The 22,752-nt window shown below is 43.1% G+C and overlaps 1 long non-coding RNA gene across 1 annotated transcript; it reads right to left on the reverse strand.

Moving 5' to 3' along the window:
* Positions 1-3,698: 3,698 nt before the first annotated feature.
* LOC129508171 (uncharacterized) lies at positions 3,699-21,728 on the reverse strand. Its single transcript, XR_008664146.1, has 3 exons — positions 21,609-21,728; positions 4,333-4,426; positions 3,699-3,829 (listed from the first exon to the last, which is right to left on the reverse strand). It is a non-coding gene; the product is annotated as an uncharacterized LOC129508171 (long non-coding RNA).
* Between the last annotated feature and the right edge of the window lie 1,024 nt (positions 21,729-22,752).

Genomic DNA, 22,752 nt, shown 5'->3' on the forward strand with positions numbered 1-22,752 from the left:
GGACTGAATATCCATCTCAGCTAGGGAGGGAGGTAGGGAGCCAGGGTTCAGTGCCAGAGAATGTCCACTATCAGGTCTATACACATAGATTATGATAGGAAGGGTGCCCCCCTTGGGTTGTGCAGTCTCAAAGTGAACAACTATGCATGGCGGCCCCACATGATAAGTATGATATCAAGAGATATCATTGGGGGTAGCCCTCTATTTCTTCCAAATCTTGTCTCTTTTCTTTTTCTTCAAAGACTATTATGTTAAAGACACCACACAGAGGACATGAATGTAATCTAACTTCTAATTCGCTTTTCCTGTCATTTCCCTTACCTTCTTACTAACTGGTTCCTTAGGTTCTCAAAGACAGGGGAGCTGGGATCAGAAATAAGACTAAGCATTAGCAAGAGCCATTTGAAATTCTATTAGATAACCCTTTCAAAAATATGTTAACTTTGAATCAATTTGGCATAAATTTAAACTAGAAAGCTTGGATCTTTTCTGTTAATTTAATTCTGTTAAAGAGAAAGAAAGAAAGAAAGAAAGAAAGAAAGAAAGAAAGAAAGAAAGAAAGAAAGAAAGAAGCAGATGACAAGATTGTTTTATTTTGCAAACTTCTTTTCAGAGAGGTTATGCAAGATCCCCAAAGTGTGTCCTAAATAAAATCTTGGAGGAAAATGAAATCTATATCCTCACTGTGATAGTTACTCGTGAGCCCTGAGAAAATAGAGTCATTTCACGAAAGAAACATGAGCAAACGGGTGGCTTGGAATGTGTGTTGGCTTGAGACGGCCAAGATACAAAGAAAACGAAAAACGTACCTGGCATCTTGGCCACGTTTCCTCCTTAGAACAGAACTTCATTTTATGGAAGACATAATTATCTCAAACTCCTCCAATGCTGGCTGTCTAGCTAATTCTATAGAGACAGCCTATTTAAATGTTCTAGGAATGCCATGCTGGTACTGCTTGCATATGAAATGCAAGGCCTCCCGAAGATTTTACAGAACGGTGGGGACTGTGGTGCATAATTCTATGGAGTGAAGAGCTTGTCAGACCTAAAAGTAGGTACCTTTTACTTTTTTGTAATTCCATGCATATTTTAGAGACTATATACATTTGCTCGTTCTACTTATGGCTCTATCAAGGTTAAGACAGGACTCAGGCTTCTGTCTGAAATGAGTAACTTAGAAAGCACATTCGGTGAGCGTCCTGTTGGATATATCTATAGCACAGGGCCTTCAGAAACAAGGGGTAGTGGGTGCAAATACCCACATTCAGGCACTATGGAGCTAGGACACTGTAAACTCTCAAACGGGGAGGCCTCCAGGGAGTGGTTCGGACTTCCTGTATCAATCCGTGTTCCAATGGCCCCAGTGCGTGGGAGACACAGAAATGATCCCCTACCTGTTCTTGTGGCAAGCTACATCTGTACAAGTTCCTGAGAATAGGGCCAGCGATTGTTTCTGAACAACCACAACAGAAGCAAAGCTTCCCGGGCTGTCATCAACTAATGCCACGTTCAGAAAGAAAGTTTGAGTAGCCTTAGGTTTATGTTTTCATTTTTTTTTAAAAAGATTTTATGCATTTATTTATTCATGGGAGACACAGAGAGAGAAAGGCAGAAACACAGGCAGAGGGAGAAGCAGGCTCCCTGCCGACGTGGGACTCGGTCCCAGAACTCCAGGATCATGCCCTGAGCCAAAGGCAGACACTCAACGGTTTAGCCACCCAGGCGCCCCAGGGTTATGTCTTCTTGATAACTGGAAAGACATACAAGGAATGGAGACCTCTCTACTCTGTTCCTGAACTTGGTAAAGTACCTTCCCCTACTCAGACATGGGAGTTGCCCCAGTATCATTTTTGTGGTCCTGCTATTACATTTTAAGAATCCCAGGAGAGGGGATCCCTGGATGGCTCAGCGGTTTAGCACCTGTCTTTGGCCCAGGGCGCGATCCTGGGGTCCGGGGATCGAGTCCCACGTTGGGCTCCTGGCATGGAGCCTGCTTCTCCCTCCTCCTGTGTCTCTGCCTCTCTGTCTCTCTCTAGGTCTATCATAAATAAATAAATCTTAAAAAAAAAAAAAAAGAATCCCAGGAGAGGCCTTCATGTTTTCGGAAAAGCTTGTTGTGGCAAGGGCAATGATATTCTGGAGATGGGGAGAAGGAATTCAGGGGGTGTCAGAAGCAAAGGAAGAGCATGGCCATTAGGGTCTTGGGAATTCCCAAAGAAAGGGATAGAGAAATAAACTCTAAAGGAGCTCCTTCTATTTCTTCTTTCTGGCAGAATGAATCAATGCCTCTATTTTTTTCCCACTGAATTCCAAAGCATCCCCCATGGATCAACATTAGCAGAGTCATTAGACACACCCACATCTGAGAAGCACCTTAATTACAGAGAGGCTCATAGCGTGGTGTCGCAATTGCATCCCCCTCCAATCAGAGAGTGTGTCTGTGTACAGAGGGCAAGGGAGAGACTCATCCTCTCTTGTATGAGGATTTTCTTCAGGCCTAAAAATAGGCCCAGCACTGTTTGGCGACTTCTGGGGTTGGGGGATGCGGTGTGGATCTCCATCTCTCCAGCCTGCTTGGATAGGACCCCGCACCCCACTACCTCTTCCAATGCAGAGCAACAGGGAAGAGCGTGTGCCCGGCTGGCTCCTTCTAGCTCCAAAATCTGGTTATTTATCCAGCCTCCATCTGTAAAATGGGAGAAATAACAGTGCCACCTGCAGAGAGGAACTGTGAGAACTGAGCAAGGTAACCCATGCTTAGAGCTCTGCTTGGCTAGTAGCAAACACTCAGGAAATGCTGGTGGTTACTTTATTGTCATAATTTTGTTTTTCTCAGCATTGCTGAGTCCTCCAAAGTGATGACCGTTTCCTTTAGGAAGCCAACTGCCTGGTCCTAACGGATAGCCAGTTTGAGGATAAATACACACGTTCATCTGAAAGAAAAATTTCCGGGCTTGAAAAATAAATGTTACCCTAGGACAGGGGTTGGCAAACTTTTTCCAGAAAGGGCCAGATAGTAAAGATTCCACACTTTTCAGGTCATCTTGTCTCTGTTGCAATGACTCAACTCCACTGTTTTAGTGCAAAGGTAGCCACAGGCAAATTGTGAATGGATCAGTGTGGCTATGTTCCAATAAAACTTTATTTATAAAAACAGGCAGCCTTTGGCCCACAGCTAGAGTTTGCCAGCCCCTGTCCCAAGCTATAAACTCCAAGAGAGAGGAACCAAACCCATCATATTCACCTTTATGTCCTACTGCTCAGCATTGTGCCTACTACACCCTTTTTGCTCACATTCTGATTATTTCCGAGTAAATGAATGAAAACTCCAGAGGGACCCATTTTTCTTTTTTTCTTTTTTAAAATGTTGGCCTTTGGCACATCTCTTAGGAAAGTGAAATGCACACTTCTAAGTTCTGCCAACAGATATGACAAAAGAGTTTCGGGGAATAAGATACCATATCCATCTAAGGGGTTCAGGCTCTCCACAAATAAGTGTTACATCCCAAAGAAGAAGAAGGAGGAGGAGGAGGGAGAGAGGAAGGAGAGATGATAATGACCCAGACTCCAGCAATCCCCCTGGAGCTGACATTCTTAAAGCTATATCTGATTGTCCATTATGGACTTAAATGTGGCACAAATGGTGGGCATCCCCTTTTTCTGGGCAACCCCAAGCCCAAGGAGTGTGAGACCTGAAATTTCCACCGCTCTGTCCAGATTCCCTGGAGACAGGAAGCCCAGGCATGAGTCCCCTCTGGAGTCAGACAGGCTCCTGGACCCTGAGAGCTGAAACAAGTGACTTCCTCTCTTTATGCTTTGAGCTCCTCACCTGCAGAAAGGAGACAGTGATGTTAGTGTCTTCTGTGGTTAAGGTGAAGATGATACAAGATGATGCTCAGCATGTTGTCTCATTAACAAGCCCTCAACAAAGATTAGCTTTACTGTTTCTGGACCAACACTTCCCTCCTGTTGAAGACATCGCTATGGGCAGCCTTGCTGTGGTTTTGAACAGACAGTCGCTGCCTAGGAAAGGAGGAGCCTGAGAAGGGGTACTTCCTACTACCCTCCCATCTTTACCCAACTTCCTTCCTGCTCTTTCCCTCTCCACCTGCTGGTTTGCACATCTGCAGGAAGTAGTGGCAGTGCTCTGAACACTTTTAGGAACCAGGACATCCGCTGGAAGCTGGAGAACATACTCCCAAGTGTTCAAATTAGTGAGAAGGGGCACACTCTGAAGCACACTTGAACAAGCAGCAAAGACTGGAGAGACGTGTCCCGTGCTTTCCACGCTTAGCTGGTTTACAAAAGACAAGGGTTCTACTCCTGGCTTACCATGAGTAGGTTCTGAGGCCTGAAGCCACACAGAGCTTCTTCCTCTGCCTCAGTTTCCCCATTGGAGAACAGGAGATAACAATTTTAAGATCATCTGGGGAAAAATGAAAATCCAGGTTAAAGTACTTGGCAAAAATGAAACGTGATTGTCATAGGGCAGCATCACTTAACAATAATGGTTATACCGGTATCAGGATAATGATATAAGCCACTGTAGGTCTAAAATAGTTCTAGAATAGCTCTGCCTGGAGGCTAACTGACCTCAAAGCACCTTCTAACTGATTCTCTATGACTACAATACACCCTCACCGATTTCAGAATAAATGTGGCAGGCGTGGGGGTCAGAGCCCATCTGAATTACTGAAGAAATAGACTTTATTGCAATCGGTCTATCAAATCCAGGCCTTTTAGAAATAATATAACAAAAATGGATGTAGAATAACCAAATGTTCCTATGACACGTTTGCTTAGTAACAGATAAAAATTATTTATAGTTGCTTGTACCTGGGGGGGGGGTGTTTACGGAGAGTTGTAGGGTACTCAAAAACTATTTATTCTCTTAATGTAAATTTTTGTCTGCAGACCCTGGCCTGGATCCTGAGGGTGGTGTTGTTTTACTTTTTAGTTAGGTGTAAAAAAGAAGATAGGAACTCCTTTCATTTGCTTAGCAAGCCCTGTCTTCATAGATACTGCAAATCTGAATCTAAATATTTCCTATCTAAATCACACAGCTTCGAATTTATGGAATCTGCATCCCTAATGTCCAGGGCCCCAGACTGCCATGCAGATTCACAGGAGGGCTGAAGTCCCAGCCCTGGGCCTTTCGGGGAGCAGGTGTTGGTACACAGAGGGATCTTTCCCTTGCCACTCCACCCTGACCACAGTGCGTGTTTGGCAGCCAGGTTACATATAAAAGCTTGCAATCTCTGACTGGTTAGGAGAAAAAGCAAATAAAGTTAAGTGACCTACTAGCCCGTGTTTGGATCCAGGCCTATGAGGACTTTAGTCAAGGTCCAGAACTTTCGGTGGGAGGTCGGTCGAAAGCCAAGGGGCTGTGATTGAGCTCACGTAGTTTATCCTTTCAATGGAAGTTGCTCATTCATGGAGGTGACCTCTGTATTGATCGGACTGAGGTTTATAGGGAACAAGGACAGGTTCAAAGCAGAGGGGTAAAGGCCAATGAAGCAACCTCCCGTCCCAGGGCTGTGTGCTGGGGAAGAAGGTGGTATGGCGGGGCTGGCCAATGCACACTGAAAAAGTTCAGCCAAGAATCAAGATAGGACAGGTGTCTGGCCAGCAAGAGCAGGGACCATCCAGGTTCCACCAGAAGATTGCTGACTGTCACGATCTTGTGACCCTCGCTCCAAGCCCAGACCCCTGTTGCCCTCAAGAAAACGAATAAACGAATGAATAAATATTTGTTTCTTGGTTGAATGAATAGAAGTTTCCAGGCCACACAAAGTTATGTGTGGGAAAGTCTGGGACAAAGCACATTTACGATAGTAGCAGCAGAGATAATGAGACAGTATGCCTCCTTTCTGAAATTGCTTGCCTTGGGGCCCAGGTCCTAAATGTCCAGGATCCACCCCTTGTTCAAAGGAGAGCCCACCACGATGGCTCTTCTGAGATGCAAGCCTGTGATCTTTTTTAAGGGGTCTCTTACCTTGCAAGTGGAAATTATAATTTTTTTAAGCTGGTGGTACACCAGTGGCAGGCAGGTTTGCTGAAAGTCATCCACTTTTTAGGATCAGCCAAATATTAGCTTGCATCCAGTAGATGGCACTTGGATAATGAAAGCCCCTGAACTCCCTGTGGAATTTGATAATGGCTTTTTAAATTCATGTAAACTTTTAAAATACGATGAATCAAGCCACAATCCATAAATCGTGGTTACGGATGGTCAGTGCTTGGATATAAATAACACCATCACTCCCTGAAGGCTCCTAATTTCAGTCTGAAATTCAGGAAGAAGAGCAATTTTCTGCGAAAATCTAAGGCAGGCACAATTGTTCTGAGTCCTGAAGAATCCTGAAAGAAATAAGGTCACAGGGCCTTCCCTGGTGCTATGATGTTTATGTTCAGTGATTTCTTTCTCTCCTATTAAATGTACCATCTGGAAGCAAGCTTACCATCTGGAAGGACTCTAAGTAGATTCCAGATGGATCTCCCTTTGATCCAATCGATATAGACAGGAGAACACCGAGAACAAACTCTATTCTATGTTTCGAGTAGGCTGCTATATTTCAGAGCGTGGGCTAACCAACCAAGCCCCACACTGACACATTAGGAGCAGGCTCTGCATGAAGACAGGGCGAGCCCCGAGACACAGAAACAGCTGCAGAGAAGGGCCAGGAGGGACAGGTCAGAGGTTGAAGACACCCAAAGTCCTTGCAACACTACAGGTCACTGCCTCAGAGGATGGTGTCATCATTTCAGGCTTTGCTTTCTTTCCCCAAAAGGTCACGGTCTATTTTCACTTGTCTGGCACATTTGAGAAAAGAGGAAGAAAAAAAAAAGTTAAAGATTAGCTCAACCTTTTCTCCCTGTGGCTGTGCCAAGCTGCTACACTCACCGTGCTACAGAGTGGAGGGATAGAGTCAAGTGCAAGGTGCCTGGTGTTTCTTCTGAGCAAGCCAGCAGCCCCAGAGCTGAAACCAGAGAACTGAGATGAGATCACCAGGTGACAAGAAGGAGGGAAAGGCTGGGGAAATGTGGACGGCAACTCTGCCCTGACATGTGAATGAGAATCTCTACCTCATGGGGTTGTTGGAAGGAACAGAAGCACGCAAAGCACCTGATAAAATACAGAGCATGTAGTAGATGCTCAGTAAAACTGTAGAGTTGGTTTTCTTTCTTCATCTTTTTTTAAAAAAGATTTTTAAAAATTTGTTTATTCATGAGAGATACAGACAGAGAGGCAGAGACACAGGCAGAGGGAGAAGCAGGCTCCCTGCGGGGAGCCCGATGTAGGACTTGATTCCAGGACCCTGGGATCACACTCTGAGCTGAAAGCAGGTGCTCAACCACTGAGCCACCTAGGCACCCCCTCTTTCTTCTTTTTTTAAAGTTAAACAATGCCTACCAGTCATGGTTTACAAAATACTTTTAGAACACTCCTATCTTTGAGTGTCATGAAACCTTTGTCTCAATACTGTTTTACTCACCAAGATGAGAGTTTTAATGAATGGTCCAGAGTTGCACGTCCAATAAAGGGAGAGCTCATACATGGAAGTGATGGGATCATAGTCTCACTTCAAATGGCCTTTCCCTGTACCAGGTGCATCAACCTTTTATGGCTTCAATGCTTTTCCTTCCTTCTTCTATGAGTTTACTACGGTTCTGCATCTATGATCTTAGAAGTGGTACAAATACAGAGACATTGTAGTATTTTTTTCAGGAGCACCTCATTTTGGGATTGTTCTCAATGGTTGTATATGTAACATCGAGTAAACCTTTCTGATTATTTGGAGACACAATTAGCTGTGTGTGAGTGTCTGTGTTTCTACTCTGGGCTGAAATACATGCATTTAAGCCCTGATATTATCCAGAAAGAGAATAATCACTGCTGTAATTCTATGCTACACATAAAATTTAGTATGCTCTACATTTGGTAAATTGCACATAAAACAAAATACTTATGGTATTTAGTGTAGATAGATGATGGTGATACATAATCCAAATTAGAAAAGGAAAAAAGAAAATACCCTAAAGAGGGGAAAAAAGGTATCTTTTTCATGTTTTATGATTATCCAATGTTGGGTTATATGGTTCTAATTTGTTCCTATAATTTTACTAAGACTTCTGGGTATTCTCCTCATAAAGCTCTATTTATGGAGAGCTTAAAAAATTAAAAAGTAAACCCTTTTCAAGGGAGAATTTTTCTATGTGATTGGTCATAGTCTAATTTTTGCCCAAAAGATGGCTTTCTCCCAGTCCTGCTTAGCTATTGGAACAAACCTGGGTACCTCAGCCACAGAAATGTATTTTGTCTAATAAAAACATTGTGGAATTTGCATAACATATTTCAATACCCAGGAGATTTCCATTTCTTTATTTATTTGAGTGTTTATTTAGTTATCCAACCTTATTTCTGAAAGACATAATAAAAAACCAGAAGATAATACCAGGGAGGTATATATTGAAATCGTCCTGTCCCATGGTCCTTGGTGTATGTGCTGAGGAACAAATGTGCCCTGTCGGTCTTGGCATGTGATACACCACAGGCTCTTTGCACAAAGTTGAGAGACCCAGAGGTCAGTGGCTCCTGGTGGGAAAAACACGATTTGGCACCATAGCTTTCCCTTCCTTCTCTGGGAGTGGGGGTTTAATTAACGATGTTGGAAACGTAAGCTAAACACAGACACCGTCGCAGTAGGAGGCAGCAGCATGAAGGCCCAACCTTGGGTTTTGGGCCTTAAGCCAATAGGTATTCAAGAGAAAAATGGTGCCCTCTGCCCAGCTCCTCTGGGGATTGCTATGGCCAGGCGACTCACCATGCGGTGTTGGTGCTTTCCCTTCTCTCGTGAATTAAGATTCGTTATGAGTGCCTCTTGATCTCTTGTCACCTCATAACACATGGCAAACAATATTTGAATAAGGACCCTGGGGAATATGTATGCAGTCCCTAGAGTAGAGGTACTAGTTCAAAGAGCTTAGTCCTTTCCTCCTCCCATTCACAATGGCTAAAAGAGACTTATTTTATTTTATTTTATTTTTCATTTATTTAATTCCAGTGTAATTAACATAGTGTACAATATAATGATTCAGCAATTCTTTATATGACTCAGTGCTCATCTTCATAAATGTACTCTTGATTCCCTTCACCTGTTTACCCCAGACCCTCACCTGCCTCCCCTCTGTTAACCACCAGTTTGTTCTCTGTTGGTTAAGAGTCTGATCTTTTGTTTGTCTCTCTTTTATTGTTGTTTTTCGTTTTGTTTCTTAAATTCCACATTATGAGTGAAATCATTATGGTATTTGTCTTTCTCAGACTGACTTATTTACAATGAAGAGACTAATTTTCCTGGTGGCCCTATAACCCGTTCCTGGTACACTGGAAGGCAACTGCAAATTTGGGCCCCCTAGGAGGAAGGAAGAGAGGACAAACATGTAAATGTCTCATTACAATGCAAGTTAGTATAGGAAATATTATCAATAATCTCTGTCGTTATCATGTTTTAATGACTCCTTTCAACTTAAAATATATACTAATCTTGGGCAAAATATAGTAAAATATATACTAATCAAGTTAGAGAGAGGAGACACAAAATTGCCACTGGCTACCACTGGCAGTTTCTTACAGTCATCAAGACATTCCAAAGTCTGGTCTTCAGCTTTGAAGATCTGGACATTTTATTTTATTTTTTTCAACATACCTAGATGCAGGAGGTCTGGTTCACATGAACCAACCTCATAAGAGACTGATGAATAAACCATAACATCAATTTTAAAAGTTTTTAATGGAAGCTATTTTTTTTCTTATGGCTGAAAATTTAAAGTTTATCATCTAGATCACCCATTTCTCAATGTCAGAAATGTCCGTTTGGATCCAGAAGATTGTTTAGGAGCACAGAATCGAACAAAAAGGGATGGCTGGATTGTCTTTAGAAATACTTTAACTAGGCCATGGATGGACTATCCTTGCCTGACCACAGAGTATTCCTCTGTAGTGATCATGATGCTCATAACTCTGAGATCCAGTGTCTCAGTCTTTGGATAACTAAATAAACACAATTTTTACCCTCTAACTTCCACTTCTAAAAAATCTAAGTAGGCCATATTTTATGGACAATATAACATATCAGCTTAGTAAAATCACACTCTAGTCCTGTCCTGAAATTATGATCAAATCATTTTAAGTGATATCAATGGTTTTTCAGAACTTTCTTTCTTTCTTTTTTAAAAATATTTTGTTTATTTATTTGACACACAGAGAGAGTGTGTACAAGCAGGGGAGGAGCAGAAGGAGAGAGAGACGCTGATGTGGGGCTCAATCCGAGGACCCCAGGATCACAACCTGAGCTGAAGGCAGATGCTTAACTGACTGAGCCACCCAGGTGCCCCCAGACTTTCTTTTTTTTAAGTGATTCCTACTGTTGGCCCTATCAATTCTGTACAGATTCTGAGTGTTGTCATGTCAATTGTCAATATTTTCAAGTTCAAGGGGACACTTTACTTCACTTTGCTTTACCAGCATCCTTTGGTAATAGGTGGTAAGAAAGGATAATAAGATCTACATTCACCTGAATATATGTGGGTCAGCACTTTCTAATAAAAATTTCAGAAGTTTAAAAAAAGCTATAGCTATAGCTCCTTAATTCAGCTTACTTAGGGAAAAGACTAACTTGATTTAGCAAAAGTCTTAATCACAGCTTTTTTTTTTTAAGCTCTGATTTAATGAAAAGGAGTCTGAATTAGAATGAGTTCTCTATTCTAGTTCCCTTTCCATTCACTTTGGCCAAGACCACTAATCTCTCCAGGTCTGTTTCCTCATTTGTTTTAAAACCAGAGACTATGGAGCCCACTTGTCTCTAGGGGCCCTCCCAGTGTCTACTATCTTTAATGCGTGTATTTGTAGCCTTCAAGGAAAAAACAAAACAAAACAAAAAAAACCCCTAAACTACCCGTTTTTCAAGCCAGTAAGAGTACTTTGTACTAATTTGATGATCCTGCCCCAGTAAAACACAGCTTTTCATTCCTGAAACTCTTAGAAGTTTAATGACAAAATAATATATATATATATATATATATATAAAATTTCAAAATTAGTTCTATGTCTGCCTTTAAAAATATACAGCAGGGATGCTGGGTTGCTCAGTGGTTGTGCATCTGTCTTTGGCTTAGGTCGTGATCCCAGGGTCCTGAGATCGAGTCCCGCATCAGGGTCCCTACAAGGAGCCTGCTTCTCCCTTTGCCTATGTCTCTGCTTCTGTCTCTGTGTCTCTCATGAAAAAATAAATAAAATCGTAAAAAAAAAAAAAGAATATACAGCATCTCTGGGGTGCCCAAGTGGCTCAGTCAGTTGAGCATCTGACTCTTGGTTTCAGCTCAGTCATAATTTCAGGGTCCTAGGATGGAGCCCCAGATTGGGCTCCCCATTCAGTGAGGACTCAGCTTGTGGATTCTCTTCTCTCTCTGTTTCTCCTCCTGCTAGTGCATTCTCTCTGTCATCTCTCTAAAATTAATAAATAAATCTTAAAGAAAAAAAAAGGAAATACAGCATCTCAAGTTGGGCTTGAATGAATGCTGGTTGTTCAAAAACCTTCATTGATCACATATTATTTACTTGGGTTTGGGAAGTGAAGGGGAATCACAAAGGTGAAAACAGTGTGGTCCCTGCCCTCAGACCTCAGACACAGCAGGGGAGACAGCATATGCACATCTACTCTGTAATATGGTACAAAGTGGATCCACTTATATGAAGCCCCCAAAGGATAGAGCAATTAATTCTGCCCAAAAAGGAAAGAGAAAAAGAATTCTTTCCAGAGAAAGTGACATGGAACCAGGCTTTAAAGGATAAAGTAGAGAAAAAGAGTAGGGTTGGAGCATGGAGCAGGGCGGTCTGGAGGGTGAGGTGGGAGGGGGGATAATTGCCCTAAGATGTGGCTGGAAATGTGAATAGGAATGTAAGCAAGCTTTGAATGATACACAAAAGTTTTTGGACTTTATCTGTAACCAGGAGAGTTCCATGGTCAGATTAGTATTTGGGGGAGGCCAAAATGCTGTGGAGGGAGGTTTTGACCAAGGAAAATCTGGAAGCAAGGCTATTATAATACACCAAGTGGCAAGGAATGGGGGCTTGTTTTAAGATGGTTAGAACAGGAAGAGATGGATTTGGAAGAGAGCCCAGAGGAAGAGGAACCTGCAGGAACAGGAACTTGACAGTTAATTGCATGTGGGAGGTGACACGTAAAGGGGAGGGCATGAAAACAAGACTCAGGTTTTTTATTAGATTGGTGCTACCCAATGGGCGGTGGTCTTTATGCTTACAGACACTCTAATCTGTGCCATACAAACAAGCAGTGGTTGCAAAAGATGAGTGAACTTCCAACAAACTGCATTTGGATAATCATGAAGGCTCTATAATAAAACCCACAAGCAAAAGGATTTTTAATGTCTACAGACTTTTACATGGCTCTGAGTTATTAACTAACGAAGAAAATCAAAATGACCAAAAGAATGTTGAGCTTTTGCAAAAATGTGGTTTTGAGAGTTTGAAGTTATATTTTGTTTAAGGTTATATTTGTTTGCTTTGTGTGGGTCATTTGGGGGGGGGGTGTTTAGTGTTTTTCACATGCAACTTTGTTTGCCTAAGACATTGACCTTAAAATGGAAAAGATGCAGTAATAGCACATCAGGGTGGACAAACGAAGGAGAAGCAACCAAAGCTGGGAGGCCAGCTCCATACACTAATAGGCCCTCTTGCCTCCAGGGAAAATTACTACAGGGCAAGTACACTGCAGCATGCGTTAAAATATTTTGCATTTTTACACCCAAACAAGATACAAAATAGATTATTTTAAAATTAATTTTGCCAATGACATGTAATAAACGATTCTCAAAGTGACTGTTCTGAGTGATTGTTCTAACAATGCTTATTATCCAGCTGAATCTCACCAACAGTGAGGATTATCATTTCTATTTAACAGGTGAGAAAATGTGACGCATAGAGAGGTTAAATAACTTACCCAAGATCATTAAGCAGAGGGACTAGGGTGTGGGCCAGGCAATTCAATCCCAGAATTTATGACCTTAACCTCTCTGCTCTGTTACCTCCAATTAAATACAACTAAATATTTTGCAATATTTGCAAGTAATAAACAATTAAATGTAGAACATTTGCTGACATGGGGAAGTGTATAACCTACTATTTTGTGAACCAACAAAGCTGTAAAACTATGTATGGGGTGACATAATTCTAAAAATTATATTACATATATAATACATGCATATACATCATAGGCATGGAAAAATATATACATCCATAGTTTAACAGTGAGTATCTCTGTGTGGTGAAATTATTGGTGATTTTTATTCTACTTAATAATTTTCTGCATTTTTCAGATTTTCTAAGATCAATTTTAAAAAGTTGTATTTGAACTTCCAGTTGCCAGGCCAACCTGTAAAGAGCTTGAAAGTTATCCCCCCTGTCCTCACGACAAAAAAGAAGTGGATCAAGCTAAAATTCACGGACTCTTCTGAGATCCACCAGAGAATTGAGGTCACAGAGCAAACTGCTGCCCTCCCCAAACTGGAGAGACAGATGGGCAGATACAGAGCATCCCAGCCGACATGGAAGAGAAATCTCCAGCTGGAGCCAGTATCTGTAGGAATAGTTGAAAGGAATACTTGTAGGAATACTAGAGGCTCAGTGTATCCTAGCTTGAGAGCTAAGAATGTCTAAGGAGTCTCATCCTAGAGGTCCTTCTAACACTTCCCTGAATTTTAAACTCCAGGAGCCCTACCAGGGTCACATTGTGAAGATGGGTGGAAATTCCCTTCTAGCTTCTAGCTGGGGGTTGGGGGTGGGAGGAGTAAACATTTTGAAATAAACCCAAAGCATTCTGTTCTCCTCCAAAAAGCCTGCCCTCAAGAGAAACTGTTTAACCAAATGTAACCAACAGGTGCTTTACAGAACATAACCATCCCCCGGAAGGGAAATACCCAACTCCTGGCCCCTCTAGCCTTTGACATGGGGGAAGGGAAATACCCATCTCAGGCTCCCTGGAAGGCAGACCTAATGACAGGACTGCAGAGCACTTCCCCTGCCCCCACACCTTACCACCACATCAGTTAGGGCTTCTGTATAATAACGGGTGATGACAACTAAAAGAACTGCAAGCCTCAGACCCTATTTAAGGAGTCTCTAGGAAATCCCAAAGACAGCAGGGCAGACAAAATAAAGACACCAGAGGAAACTTCACACCACAGCTACAGCAAAGAGCAAACATAGCCTAACTGCTGGCCAGATGCCCATAAAACCCCATGTTAAAAGTCTAGCCATCCCAGTTTCTTTCACCCCATAGAGCATGTACATCTTTCTTTCTTTTTCTTTTAAGATTTTATTTATTTATTCATGAGAGACATACAGAGAGAGGCAGAGACATAGGCAGAGGGAGAAGCAGGTTCCCTGCAGAGAGCCCGATGTCAGACTCTATCCCAGGACCCCGGGAACACGTCCTGAGCCAAAGGCAGATGCTCAACCACTGAGCCAGCCATGTGCCCCATGTTCAGCTTTTGACAAAAAAATTACATAGTTTAAGGGAAAAACCAGGGTCTGAAGAGACCAAGCAAGCATCAGAACCAGATTCTGGCATGCCAGAGAGTTGAGGATGATCGGAATAGGGATTTAAAAATAACTGTGATTAATATGTGAAGGGCTCTAACAGGAAAAGGAGGAAACATGAAAAGAACAGATGGGTGATGTAAACAGAGAGATGAAAACTCGAAGAAAGAAGCAAGAGTAAGTGCTAGAAATAAAAAACACCATAATAAAAATGAAGAATGTCTTTGATGGGCTCGTCAGGAAACTGGACATGGCTAAGGAAAGAATCCGTGAGCTTGAAGATATGTCAGTAAAAACTTCCAAAGCTGTAATGCAAAGAGAAAAAAATTAAAAAGACAGAACAGACTACCCAAGAGCTGTGTGACAATTACAAAAGGTTTAACATGCATGAAGGGGGAATACCAGAAGGAGAAGAAAGAAAGTAACAGGAAAAAAATTTAAGTAATAACAACTTGATAATTTTCCAAAATTAATAACAGACCCCAAATCGTAGATGTAAGGAGATGAGAAAACACTAAGCGAGATAAATACCAAAAAATCTATGCCTAATGTATATCATATTCAAACAGCAGAAAATTGAAAACAGGGGAAATCTTGGAAGAAGCCAGAAATTTTTTTAAAAACCTACCTATAGAGGAGTAAGAACAAGAATTATATCAGATTTCTTTTTTAGAACCCATGCAAGAGGAGAGTGGAGCGAAATACTTAAAATGTTGAGAGAAAAATCTACCAACCTAGGATTCTCTATCCAATGATAAGATCCTTCAAAAGGGAAGAAGTAATGACTTTCTGAGACAAATAAAAATTAAGGAAATTTGTCACAAGTAGACCTGCCTTGCAAGAAATGTTATGAGACATCCTTCAGAAAGATTGAAAATGATCCAGGTCAGAAACTTGGAACTGCATAAAGCAAGGAAAAGCATCAGAGAAGGAATAGATGAAATAAGCCAAGAGCCCATACTCACACTGAAGATGCAGGAGCACAGAGTCACCTACCATTGTCACCACCACTGCCCAAATCAGAGCTCCGTGAGGACAGGGTACACTCTGTCTCTACAGTTGCTGGAACTGCCCTGCCCCAATAGGCTCCCAGAAGCTTCATTAGAAGCAAGACACAAAAAAATAGTTTCTTCTCTCTTTAGTTAATCTCCCACAAATAATCAGAATGGTGTACTTTCTTGGCCACCAGGCACCATCCTCACCCTTTGACCACATAATCAGAGTAGTAGCAACATCATGCATCTGCCTAGCAGCATGCAACTATTCCTATTAAGATGAAGACACCCTCACCTTCTTCCTAAAAAGAGAAAGTGCAAAATCATTTCCACTATCATAGTTACATCTGGGAGATATTAATTCTGCTTCTAGAAGTAATATCCAGTTTCAGCCACAGTCCTAATCATTATATTCTATTATCAAAAGACTAAATTGTAGGGGCACCTGGGTGGCTCAGTGGTTGAGCCTTCAGCTCAGGGCATGATCCCAGGGTTCTGGGATGGAGTCCCGCATCGGGCTCCCCTCAGGGAGCCTGCTTCTCCCTCTGCCTACATCTCTGCCTCTCTCCGTGTGTATCTCATAAGTAAATAAATAAAATCTTTTTTAAAAAGGCTAAGTTGTAAAGTTAACCACCAGCAAAACTGACAGACCTATAGCTAGAGTGACCAGTACAAAAAAAAGAGAGAAGACTCAAACAACCACCAACATTCTCTATAAAAAATAGGAAAAAGAAAGGAGGAAAAAATATTGGTTGTACACACTTAAGTATTGTGGGTTGAATTGTGTTCTGCCTCAAGAAGTCCTAGGCTCCAGAACCTGTGAATGTGAACTTACTTGGGAACCAGGGCTTTGAAGATATATTCCAGTTAAGCGTATAGGTGAAGACACACGGATGGAAGAGGCCATGGGACGGTGGAGAGAATTATGAATCAAGGAAGGCCGAGGATTGCCAGTGACCACCAGAAGCTGGAAGAGATGAGGATGGGCTCTTACCTAGAGCCTTCAAAGGGAGGATGGCCCTGCTGACACCTTGATTTCAGATTTCTAGCCCCTGAGAAGGATGAAAGAATAAATTTGTCTTGCAAAACAGAACAAAGCAAAACTTGTATTTACTTTACAATTCTTAAAAAGCACTGCCCCCGCCCCCATCCCAATCCCCAGTTGTCCTTGCCTCGAAAGAGCAGCTGGGACACAATTAGGCATCTGGAGCGCCTCCCCTGGTTGAAACTCACTTGGAGCATGTTTTGTTGTTGTTTTTTTAACTTTATTTATTCATGACAGAGAGAGAGGCAGAGACACAGGCGGAGGGAGAGGGAGAGAAGCAGGCTCCACGCAGGGAGCCGGACACAGGACTCGATCCTGGGTCTCCAGGATCACATCCCAGGCCAAAGGCGGCGCCAAACCACTGGGCCACTGGGGCTGCCCAGGAGCATGTTTTTCATGAACTGACTCAATCGTGCTTTTTGTTCCCTAATACGCACTATCCTGACTTCGTTCTTCAAATATGCATCTAGTTTTCAGGTAAGTGCTTAGCTACTGTAGTATTTAGAAATTTAGATTTATTTATTTATTTATTTATTTATTTATTTATTTATTTATTTATTTATGATTTTATTTATTTATTCATGAGAAACACAGAGACAGAAGCAGAGACACAAGCAGAGGGAGAAGCAGGCTTCCTGCAGGGAGCCAGATGTGGGACTCGCTCCCAGGACCCCAGGATCAAGATCTGAGCAAAGGCATACACTCAATCACTGAGCCACCCAGGTGCCCCTAGATGAAAATATTTGAATAGTTTTTAAAAGTATTTAATTTTGTCTATGAATTTATGTGATCCACTATTTTTTTTGGTTGGGTGTTGTTTTTTGTTCTTTGGGGGGAGAGGCCCATCTAATTCTTACCTATATTAGGGTCCCAGCAGGAAGCAAGTGACATCTTAACTTTGAGATAATTTGAGAAGGTGTATGCAGGGTGTGGGAAAAAAACAAAAGATAGATTGCATAGAATCCTGGGACCCGTTACAGCCAGCACCACCACTAGGACCAAAGGGACACATGATATTTAAATGGAAGAACATTTCTTAGAACAAATATTTGGATCCCACCATGTAGTAGAACGCAGGGTGCCGGCTGCAGAGGATAGAGTACTACACGCTCTCCTCCCTCCTCATGGGACTTTATAAGCAGGTGGGAGACACAGACACTCAGCAAATGACTACACAAATTAGTATCACAGACAGTGGGTGAGTTCTATGAATGAAAAGTGGAGGAGGCTATGAGATACTTGAGCCGAGATGGGACCTGGCTCCCACCATCAGGAAAGGCTTTTCTGAGAAAGTGATGTTCGAGCATCTGACATCTGCAGGATGCAGGAGAGTTTCCAGCTACAAGAGTGGGCAGGGAGAGATGGTGGGAATGGTGCCGCGGAGACCCTGACACTGGAAAGGACATGGATATGGATCATCAGAAGTTCCAAGAGAAGCCCCATAAGTTTGAAGCTCATGCCCATGAGGGTAAGGAAAGAGATGTGGAGCTGGAAAATGTGGAGGGACCAAATCAAGCCAAATCTCTAAGGTTAGATTGGAGATTTGGAATCATATGAAGGGGAAAAAAAAAGGATTTTAAATGGGGATGCAGGATCTGTCTGCATTTCTAAAAGATTCTTAAAGACAAGGGCTGTATTTTGCCCATTTTCTAATCCTGTGGGGTAACCTTACACGGAATTGATGCTTAACATATTTATTGAACTGCATTTCAATTCTGTGAGAATGGTGTTTTGGAAATTGTGTATAGTAGTAAAAATTAAAGGAGGGAGTATGGAATTAAATTTGGGACTAAGCAATAGTTGCTTCTTTCTGGAAATCTATTTTCTCTGATTACTCTATGTCAGGGTCACAGAAAATGAAAAAAAGATGCAATTGCTTAAAACCACATAATATCAGCATGGAGAAAAAGGTATTTCTCATGGATACCAGCTAAAACCATCCGCTATGAAATCAGACTGTAGGAATTTGAATCCCAGTTTACTTGCTGTGGGTCCTTGAGCAAGTTACTTAGCCTCTCTGTGCTTCAGTTTTCTTAACTGTGAAAAGAGATTAGAGCAGTGCCTCGTTCATCTCTTTGTTGCACGATTACATGAGAATACATTAAAAGCTTGTCAAAGACTGTTGGGCACCGTTAAGTGCTCAATGAATGTCACCTATTACTAATTGCATACAAATTTCATGGTGTGTACGAGAAGTTGCTTTCCCCAACTGTAAAATAATTTGCTCTTTAAGATGTTCCCATTTCTTGGTTCTTAACAGTAGCTGTTGTTTATGTGCTCATAATAATTATACAATGGCAATATGACTTTTACAGAAATGTTTAATGCATCAGGGTTTGGTCGGGCTTATTACACCAAGTAATAAGATCTCTCCCTAATAGTAAATTGTTTTCTGATATGTTCTGGGTAATGCCCTTTAAGAAAAGCTTAATGCTAACGACACATAAACCCATGGCACATCATTTTCCTTGATTTCCAGGTGATTAGAAGCGTTACTAATCATGTCTGGAGTTCACATACAGTCAGAGTCTTTATTTTTTTTTCCTCGTGTCCATATGCCAACTTGCAGAACACTGTGCATTTTAAGATTTTTTTCGTCCCCATATATTTATTTATTTATTTAAAAAAAATTTTTTTTAATTTACTTATGATAGTCACAGAGAGAGAGATAGAGGCAGAGACACAGGCAGAGGGAGAAGCAGGCTCCATGCACCGGGAGCCTGACGTGGGATTCGATCCCGGGTCTCCAGGATCGCGCCCTGGGCCAAAGGCAGGCGCCAAACCGCTGCGCCACCCAGGGATCCCCGTCCCCATATATTTATAAGTGAAAAATATACACATCAGTGTATGAACACTCATGCAGATTGGTCATCAAGGCTCATGGAGGTTAAAAGTTATCCTTTAGCTCCGTAGACAAGATATTCATTCTCCTCCTAGCTACCAAACAAGATTTCCAGTCTGTCAGTTTCATAAATCATTCTCCAACTAGTCCATGACAGATAAAGATCAAAGAACAAGTTAGCACTGAACTGGTTACAGATTAGAAGTCAGTTGACAGCAGGCCCCATTGTTTTTTCTGTAATGTACCCCAAATGGGGACGCTTTTGTGCATGGGTGAGCATGCCCATACTTGTTGACAGAATTATTTTTAGAAAGTAATGCTTTCCCATTTATAAAACCCAGAGAGAGGCTGCTGAATGTGTAGGCAGCAGTTCTCAACTCTGGCTGCGGATCAAAATTACCTGTGCGGCTTTGAAAAGTTTGCAGATCCCATGACCTCACTCTAGATCCATGGTTCTCAGCCGGGGCTGCACATGTGAATCGCCCCGGGGAGGTTTTGAAAATGAGGATCCCTGCCAGGCGGCCCCACCCCAGCCCAATTGCATCAGAATCTCTGGGGGTAGGGCCTAGAGAGAGGCATTCCTTCATCAGCTCTCCGGGTGATTTCTAATATATAGCCCAGGCCTGAGAACCACTCTTCTAGATGGGTTGAATTCACTTACTCATTTAACAAACATGTTCTGGTGGCTGCTATAGGCAAGGCATTGCTGGCAACAGAGCAGTGAAAGAAATAAACACTCCCTGCCTCTCCCGGGATTAGAAATTGAAATCAAAATCTTCAGAGTTGGGGCCTGCCTAGGCATCTGAAATTTCTAGAAGCTAATCAGCCAAGACTGAGAATCAGGGAGTAGCAGAAAGAGCAGGGAGTCTGATAGCTGTGTTTGAATCTTGGCTCCTCTGCTTATTGGCTCTTTGATCTTGGGTAAGTTACGTAACTGTTCTAAGCCTCTGCTTCCTTATCTTTAAAATGGTGGAAAGCAAATCTTCTACTCTAAGGCTGTTATGAGCTTTAAATGAGAATTTTAAAAAATTGATAGAAAACCTTAGTGCAGCGGCAGGCACCTCCTAGACTTTCAGTAAACGTTAGTTTTCTCCCTTTGTCCTTAGAGCAATATGTGTGCTCAGTCCATATGATGTACCATTGAAATATGACGCACTGGCGACGGCTTTCCAGGAGTTATGGTGTAATAAACAATTAGACACCGCGTCATACCAGAGCTATGCCTGGGTGGGTGCTGTCGGCTTCCTTTATTGCTGCAGGGGTTCTGGATGGAGAGAAATAATCACTGAAAGTCAGGAGACAGAGATTTCCTAAAGAGGGGGGAATTTGAGAAGGGGCTTCGAGGGGCGGACGTTTTGCCAGAAGAGGAGGGGGGCTGGTTTTGCCAGGTGGGGAAACAACAGAGCAATGGAAACTTCTAGATGACACTTGAAGGCAGGTCATGTTTAAAGAAGACAGTCCCCTTCTCAACGTTATTTGACACGTGTCTACGCATGTCCCCGCTCGGGAAAGTGCACTTGAGCTTTCTACCAATATCTGCGTGAATAGCAGCAGCCTACGGGTTCTGAGTGTTCAAGAATGTGGATGAGGTTTATGTTTTTGAGGACACATCCACTTGTTTCACATGCACATTCCTCAATATGTTATTTAGGACAATTTCGCGGGCATCTATTTATTTTTACTTGCATTCTCCTGGGTGTGTGTATGGTGGGGGGTGGGGGGTTGGAGTGTGTGTGTGTGTGGGGGGGGGACCAGTTGTGCTTCTTAGACACAACTCACCAGCCTAATAAGTAACAATGAATTTCCACAGCACGAGGAACAAAGAGCTGAATCAAGATGACATCATCCGTCTCCTAGTGAGTTTTCATTCACGCTGACGTTTAAGTCCTGCTAGAGGTTTGCCCAGAGTATTAGTCCCTGACCAATGGTACGCGGCCGGAGAGAGTGGGATCCTTTGAAAGCAAGCCTGTCCGGCGGCTGTGTGAGCAAGACCGAGAGCGAGAGAGCACCTCGCGGGGGCCGCCTCCGCGGGGGGAGCCCCCAGGCCCCCCCCCGACCCCCCGACCCCCGGGCCTCCTCGCGGCCTCCCACCCGCCCGGGCTGACCTACTTCGGAAACGGTGTGAACTCGGCCGAGCGCCAAGGAGTCGGGGTGCACGCAGGCCTGGCCCGAGGGCTCCCGGCCGAAGACAGGAGGCTCTCTCGGGGGTCGGGGGAGGCGGCGGGGGCTCCTCCAGAAGCCTTGTGCGGGGCTTGGGGTGGGTGGGGGGTGCTCTCTCTCTTTTTTTTAATTCCCAGGGCCTTGGCTGTTACAATTCATCTTTCTGCTCTGGGAGTGCGCGCTGCTGATTGGCCGAGCCTGGTGCGTACGTCAGAGAGAGGCAGCCAATCAGAGCAGGGCCCTGCCTGTCTCCTGCCGCAGGCCGCGGGGGGAGCGAGGAGCTGCGGCGCGGGGTCCGGCCCGAGCTCCGCGCAGCCCGCGGGGTTCGTGTTCCCTCCGGGGCGAAGCCGGGAGGAGCCCGGAGACTCCGGGCTGAGTCACAGATCGCGGCGGGAGGGGGGGGGGGTGCTCCCGAGGCCTGCCCTTGGCCCCCACGTGCATCCCTGGCTAAGCCTCCCTTCCGCCCGGGCTCATTCTTCTCGGAGTATCTGGCTTTTGTAACCAACGTGGTTGGCTCTGGGGCGTGGGAAAAGGAGGAAAACCAGGGGGGAGGGAACGGAGATGTTGGCGATTACCTGCCTCCACCACTTTTAAGGGGGATGATGACTCTAGGTCATCCCTTTGTCCCCATCCCTGTCTTCGGAACTGCCCTCCAAAAAAAAAAAAGGGAAGCCAGCTCTGAATCTGGGGGGAATTATCACCACTTGTAAGTCAGCTTAAAAATGACTTTTTCAAATAATAATAATAATAATAATAATAAAATTTAAAATAAATAAATAAATAAATAAATGACTTTTTCTGTTCCAAGGCAGCTGCCCTGAATTCACAATAGGTAGATTCCAAGTGCTTACCATCTGATAAGATTCTTCTTAAGATGATGTATTTGTTGGGACACATGTGGAGAGAATGGGATCTGGCTTATCAACTTTTCCCTCGGGATCCTTACAGCGTGATAATTTATTTGTGCTGAATCCACTTGGGCTGTTATCAAATATGAAGCAAGAAATTCTACGTTAGCTCTGACATTTGAACTTAAAGTGGGGTATTCAGTATTTGCAACCTCGATTTGAAGTTATATACAGTTGACCCTTGA

The sequence above is a fragment of the Nyctereutes procyonoides genome, unplaced genomic scaffold (genome assembly GCF_905146905.1).
Source record: "Nyctereutes procyonoides isolate TBG_1078 unplaced genomic scaffold, NYPRO_anot_genome, whole genome shotgun sequence".
NCBI lineage: Eukaryota > Metazoa > Chordata > Mammalia > Carnivora > Canidae > Nyctereutes > Nyctereutes procyonoides.